Raw genomic sequence first — 6,503 nt, forward strand, 5'->3', positions numbered from 1 at the left:
CAATCACAAGACTGATCTTTCCGAAGAAGCTTGAATATAGGCACACATGTGGTTGTCATGTGTGAAATGAATCTTGAGATATAATTCAAGCGGCCGAGAAAACCTCTGACTTGCTTCTCAGTTTTGGGCGCATGCATTTCTTGTATTGCTTTGACCTTGGCAGGATCAACTTCAATACCTTTCTCGTTGACAATAAAGCCCAACAACTTACCAGAACGAACACCAAAATTACACTTATTGCGATTCAAGCAGAGTTTATACTTCCTTAAATGCTGGAATAGCTTCAACAAGTGCTCAACATGTTCTTCTTCATCATAGGACTTAGCAATCATATCATCAACATAGACTTCAATCTCTTTGTACATCATATCATGAAAAAAAGTAGTCATTACTCTTTGGTAAGTTGCACCAGCATTCTTTAGACCGAAAGGAATCACTCTATAACAGAATGTTCCCCAGGGTGTAATGAATGTGGTCTTCTCCATATCTTCGGGTGCCATCTTGATCTGATTATATCCGGAAAATCCGTCCATAAATGAAAAGACTTTGAATTTAGCTGTATTGTCTACCAACATTTCAATGTGCGGCAGAGGGAAATCATCTTTCGGACTGGCTTTATTCAAATCTCTATAATCAACGCACATACGGACTTTTCCATCCTTCTTTGGAACAGTTACAATATTGGCCACCCACTGCGGATATTCAGCAGTCACAAGAAAACTGGCATCAATCTTCTCCTGCACTTCTTCTTTGATCTTCATTGCCATATCAGGATGAATCCTCCTCAACTTCTGCTTGGCTGGCGGGCATTCTGGCTTCAACGACAATCTATGCTCCACAATCTTAGAATCCAACCCAGGCATGTCTTGATAGGACCAAGAAAACACCTCTGAATATTCTTGGAGAAGATCAATCAACCCCTTCTTAACTTCTGGACACAGTCGAGACCCAATCTTGACTTCCTTCACATCATCCTCGGAACCCAAGTTGACTAATTCAATCTGCTCTTCGAATGGCTGAATGGCTTTTTCCTCGTGCTCAAGAAGACGAGATAATTCATCACTTACTTCTTCATCACTTTCCTCCTCAGTCTCAAACACAGGGCATTCAAAATTTGGAGAAGGAGAAGGATCATTGTATTCAATGGGGTTAGAAACCAACCTGCATAATGATTTGATATTTTGATTTTAGAGAAGTGAATTGTGACCAAATATTATGTAGATGGACAATTATATCATTCATTTATGTTTTTTGTGATTATCATTTTCAGAATAAAGCAAAAAGTAAAAATAAAACATCATAGATGTGGATGAATAAAATTATATTTTATTGATGACCAAGTTTGAAAATTCTCAAACAATGTTCACTTCTCCCTTAGGCATAGGAGAAGGATTTTCAATAAACAAATAAAAGCAATTACTTAGATTGATGTATAATAACAGGAATATCAACAGCAGTCCAATTGTTGCAAGCTTTTCCATGCGTCACAAAATTGGTGCAGTCTTCATCTTCCTCCTCCTCTAGCACAGCAGCTAAGTGTTGTTCATTACCATGAATGAACCCTCCGCTACGGAAACTGGGTTGCGCATCTTCAGATCTAACCACATATGAACCTTTTTGGAAACCCAAACCGGCTTTGTTCTTGTTGTCGGGGACCTCTACCATCTGTCCCCACTGATCAGACTGACCATCCTCAACAATATTTTGTGCATCTTTGAATGAGGACATGGGTGCCCCAACTTTCTTTTCTTCAGCAATAGATAAGGCTTGGAACGGAGTTCCAACCTCATCCTCAGCTTCTACATAAGAGAAAGATGACAGGTGGTTAACCAACAACGCCTTCTCCCCTCTAACAATGACAAGCTTTCCACTTTTAACAAATTTCAGCTTCTGATGCAACGTTGAAGTAACGGCTCCTGCCTCATGAATCCATGGTCTTCCCAACAAGCAGTTATAGGCCGGGTGGATATCCATTACTTGGAAAGTAATTTGGAAATCACTCGGACCTATCTTCATTGGAAGGTCCATTTCACCGATCACAGTTTTGCGAGAACCGTTAAATGCCCTGACGATCACGCCGCTATATCTCATAGGAGCTCCTTGGTATGATAGTCTAGACAAAGTTGATTTCGGAAGTACATTCAATGAAGACCCGATGTCTACCAATACATTGGACAGAGCGTCATCTTTGCAGTTCATTGAGATGTGCAGAGCCAAATTATGATTTCTGCCCTCTCAGGGAGTTCTTCATCACAGAAACTGAGATTATTGCAGGAAGTGATGTTTGACACAATATGATCGAACTGATCCACCGTAACATTATGTTCCATGTAAGCTTGCTCTAGAACTTTCTGCAGTGCTTCTGTGTGCGCTTCTGAATTCATTAACAAAGACAATACTGAAATCTTGGAGGGAGTTTGGAGCAACTTCTCCACCACATTGAACTTACTCTTCTTTATCAAACGAAGCACCTCATCATCATAGAAATTTTTTGGTCATCTCCCTCTCTTACTAAGGAAGTGTAATCTGAGTAGCAAGCTCCCTCCATTTTTGAGCATACTCCTTAAACGTCTCCTTTTCCTTCTGAGACAACGATCTCAACTGGTCCCTATCTGGATCCATATCAACATTATATTTGTACTGTTTCATAAATGCTTCGCCCAAATCATTGAACATGCGGATGCTCGCACTATCCAATCCCATGTACCACCTCAAAGCGGCACCGGTCAAACTGTCTTGGAAATAATGGATCAACAACTGATCATTATCGGTTTGAGTAGACATTTTTCTGGAGTACATCACAAGATGACTGAGTGGACAATTATTCCCCTTGTACTTTTCAAAGTCAGGCACTTTGAACTTCACCGGGATCTTAACATTTGGAACCAAACAAAGCTCCACAGCATTCTTTCCAAACAGATCCTTACCCCTCAAAGTTTGCAACTCCTTACGCAGCTTAAGGAATTGGTCATTCATCTTGTCCATCTTCTCATACACATCAGGGCCCTCAGACGGCTCAGAATGATAAATGGTGTCTTCCATACGGGGTAGAGTATGCACAACAGGCGGTGGCACAGACATGACCGGGCTAGACGTCGGCATGGAAGTAAAGGTAGGCGCAAAACCTTCAGGCACAAAATTAGGCGGCATTCCCCACGGGAATCCTGCAGGCATGTTGGGTGCAAAGTGAGCAGCAGTTGCAGGAATGGTAGAGGTAGCAACCTCGGAAATAACAGTCCTCTGGGGAGGAGGAGTTGTAGGCATTGGAGAAGGCTGGCTCTGAGCGACTAGCACTGACTCCATCATGGCAGTCAGACGGGCGATCTCATCCTTCAAATCTCTTTTATCTTGTTCTAGATGCTCCATAATCTTTGAGTGATTGGCGCAAGTATTATATTGATGAGTCAGTTTGGCTGAAGTACAGAAGAAATACCAATAAGACATATGGCAAAAGAGAAACCTACTAATGCAAATGATGCATTAAATTGAATGCTTGATTGTTTTAATTTTCAAGGAACTTACTATATTATTTGCAAATATATATATATATATATATATATATATATATATATATATATATATATATATTCAACAATAATTGCAATAATTTGATATGACCATAAAATATCCTTTATTTATATAATTCAAAGGATTACACTGAGTACAATTTCAGAAACCAAAATACAAAATACAAGAGAAAAGGAGACTAGTCATCCTAAGGATCCCTAATAATAACATCAGAAGAACTGGTTGCAGACGCGTACTTCCTTCGAATGCGTCAGATCTCAGTCTTAAAAGAAGCCTTCATCTGAGTCTTCTCGAGGACAAGCTGGTCAATAATCATCTTCCAAGCAACGGGAGGCTGAGGCATACTAGAGGAAGATGAAACCTCTGATTCCCTCTGTCTCTTCGTTACTCGGTCTTCAAGTAGCTCAATAAGTGCATCTTTGTCCTTAGACTCAAGTTTTAACTCTTCATGCTTTCTGCTTAAAGCATGGAAACGCTCTTCCCACATATCCTTATCTTGCTTCATCTTGGCGAACGCGTCTTCCAACTCCTCTACATCTTGGTTAGGGAGAGTTAATGGCTCATCCACAACCATAGACATAGGTCTTTCATAAGCATAAGGCATCTTCAACTCCAAAGCTCTCTTCTTCACCCAAAGAGTGTAAGCTTCCAAAGCTACACAATTGCGCGAACCAAGCTCAGATCTTCCTTTCCTATGCACATTATGCCAAGCATGCATAATCTTCTACTTTAAATGTTGGGGATCTTTACCCTCTTGATAGAAAATACCTTCTAACAAAGTGTTATTAGGTTTGTCTCTCAAGGGGAACCCAAGTTGACGACGAGCCAAAACGGGGTTGTAGTTGATTCCTCCTTGTGTACCAATGAGAGGCACATTAGAGAATTCACCACAACAATCAATAATATCCAAACTACTCAATGACGGATCATACCAAACTATATCATCATTAGTGAGAGACGTAAGTCTCTGAGACCATCGTAGACATTGTTTGTTCTCCACAAAAGCAGGTGTCTGAGGCAAGTGCGAAATAAACCACTTGTACTGAAGAGGAACACAGCACACAATCGTTCCACCACCCTTAGAATTCCTTAGATACAAAGAGAAGTGCATATCGCCTAATAAAGTAGGCACATGATTCCCAATCAAGAAAATTCTAATGGCGTTAACATCAACAAAACCGTCAATGTTAGAGAACAAAGCCAAACCATAGATGAGCAACACAAAGATAGCTTCAAAAGCATCCACACTACCGGCTTGAGCAAAGGCGGTAACTTCCTTGATGAGGAACTCAGAAGTCAACCCAAACAATCCTCATTTCTTCACCCAATGAGCCTATATCTTAGACTTCTTCGAGTGAAGGGCTTCAACAATAAAATGAGATTTGGGAATCTCTTCCAATCCACTAAAAGGCGACTTAAGTGAGAAAAACACTTAAATCAAAACAACTTATTTGAAAAAGTACTTTTGTGAAAAACAACTTAAATGTATAAAAAGAACTTAAAATATATAAAGCAAACATGACTTAGGGTTGTGACTCCTATCTTAGACTTCTCCTCATCACTTAAGGACTTTTATTACAAGAATTCTGACACAATTTGTAGAAAAATAGATTATTATGGACAATACCTACTTTTGCAAGTGCATTGCTCTATTTCTAACAAACGGGACACTCGTCAGTTTTCGCTCGCGCATAAGCGTTCGTTAGTGATCATTACATTTTCACATCTATTAAAAGATGGGACTTTTCTCAATTTCATCCAATCACTTTCGTGACTTCGGGCTTGATTGTTTAAAAACTGCTTTCTGGTGTTCACACCTACCCTTTCAGTATAAGGTGAACGCCTAAAAACACTCCTACTTTCGTAGTGATGTTTGAATTAAAAACTCAGGCTTTTAAAATAAAAAGGGTGGAATTCTCGTAACTAACTTAAGTTCATGCGGATAGTCATACGATAGGGTTCATAACCCTTAGTCACTAGTGGACTACTCACTCATGGTGAGGAACGATCTAATCAAAACAACTACTACAAATGAAGATGTAATTGATAAAATGATAAATAACCTGATTAAATGAAAAGAAATGCTTGATAAAAATTCTGATCAAGTGCTCCAATGGAGACTTTTATAATAAGCGGTAAAATAAAGTGTAAAACTGAAAATAATCCTGGATGCCTCAAACTAAGTAACAAATCTTAGTTTTATAGCTTATTCTAAACATGGTACAAAACATCAACTTCAATGTCTCTTAAAAACATAATAGAGTCGAATCCAAATAATCAAAAATCTTAAAGCAGATGGAATCGAGTCGGAAAAGGAAACAAATCGGAAGAAAACTCGCTTTCCTGTTACAGCCCGTAATAGCCATTACGGGTGGCTATAACAGGCCTATGTTTTTTTTGGCTTAGGGCTCTTATGATGAGGATTTAGAGGGTCATGCCTATTACGGACCGTAATGGCCATTACGGGTGGCTGTAACAGGCCTCTGGTTTTTGTATGGAGAATTCTGACTCTTTTCCTTTTTTCGTGTTTTATCCACTTTTCATCCTTCTTTCTCTTGGAACGCCTATTATGACCTGAAAACAAAGGAAATGCAATATCAAAGCGTAAAACATGGTAAAATGAAAGGAAAACGGATGAAAACGGTAAAATATAAAGGAAAAACAACTAATAAAAACGATATAAAAACCACTTATCAAGCACTACGACAATTCTTGTTTAAAAAGTTCAAAATTAAAGAGAGTGGCAGAAAAATATAGTGGTTTCTATTCACAAATTTGGTGTGGAAGGAAATGAGGACAAACCTCCTTTGTAGAGGAAACAATTTGGCTAAAAAAGCAAACAATCAATGGTCGTTTTTCAAAGTTTTATGTTCATGCTTTTAATCAATTAAGATGCTTTAAAAGGCAGTAACCCTAATCCAGAAAAAGAATCCCTAAAATGGCTATAAGGATTAATTGATTAATATCATCTCCAA

Source organism: Lathyrus oleraceus, chromosome 3 (genome assembly GCF_024323335.1).
Source record: "Lathyrus oleraceus cultivar Zhongwan6 chromosome 3, CAAS_Psat_ZW6_1.0, whole genome shotgun sequence".
Taxonomy (NCBI): Eukaryota; Viridiplantae; Streptophyta; class Magnoliopsida; order Fabales; family Fabaceae; genus Lathyrus; species Lathyrus oleraceus.